The sequence below is a fragment of the Rhinopithecus bieti genome, unplaced genomic scaffold (assembly GCF_001698545.2).
Source record: "Rhinopithecus bieti isolate Rb0 unplaced genomic scaffold, ASM169854v2 scaffold_12807, whole genome shotgun sequence".
Classification (NCBI taxonomy): domain Eukaryota; kingdom Metazoa; phylum Chordata; class Mammalia; order Primates; family Cercopithecidae; genus Rhinopithecus; species Rhinopithecus bieti.
Window position 1 is genome coordinate 1 of NW_016807199.1, and position 706 is coordinate 706.

Below are 706 nucleotides of genomic sequence, written 5' to 3' on the forward strand. Positions count from 1 at the left end.
GGGGCAGAAACTTTGTGAAATTGAGAGGATACATTTTTTTCTAAGTAAGAAGAAAACTGATGAACTTAGAAATCTACACAAACTGCTTTACAACAGGCCAGGCACTGTGTCCTCATTAAAGAAGAATGTGGGTCAGTTCAGTGGCTTTCCGTTTGAAAAGGAAGTGTCCAGTATAAAAGAAGGAAGAAATGTTGAAAAGTTTAGAAATGCCATGTTAAAGAGCATCTGTGAGGTTCTTGATTTGGAGAGATCAGGTGTAAATAGTGAACTAGTGAAGAGGATCTTGAATTTCTTAATGCATCCAAAGCCTTCTGGCAAACCATTGCCAAAATCTAAAAAAACTTCTAGCAAAGGCAGTAAAAGGAACGGAACAGTTCTGGAATGGCAAGGAAGGCTAAGCGAACCAAATGTCCTGAAATTCTGTCAGATGAATCTAGTAGTGATGAAGATGAAAAGAAAACAAGGAAGAGTCTTCAGATGATGAAGATAAAGAAAGTGAAGAGGAGCCACCAAAAAAGACAGCCGAAAGAGAAAACCTAAACAGAAAGCTACTTCTAAAAGTAAAAAATCTGTGAAAAGTGCCAATGTTAAGAAGGCAGATGGCAGCACCACCAAGAATCAAAACAGTTCCAAAAAAGAAAGTGAGTCTGAGGACAGTTCAGATGATGAACCTTTAATTAAAAGTTGAAGAAACCCCTACAGATGA

The 706-nt window shown here is 37.8% G+C and overlaps 1 pseudogene; it reads left to right on the forward strand.

Annotated features, from left to right (window-relative positions):
• The first annotated feature begins 4 nt into the window (after nt 1-4).
• LOC108534888 (protein DEK pseudogene) lies at nt 5-688 on the forward strand (annotated as a pseudogene).
• Nucleotides 689-706: the final 18 nt, after the last annotated feature.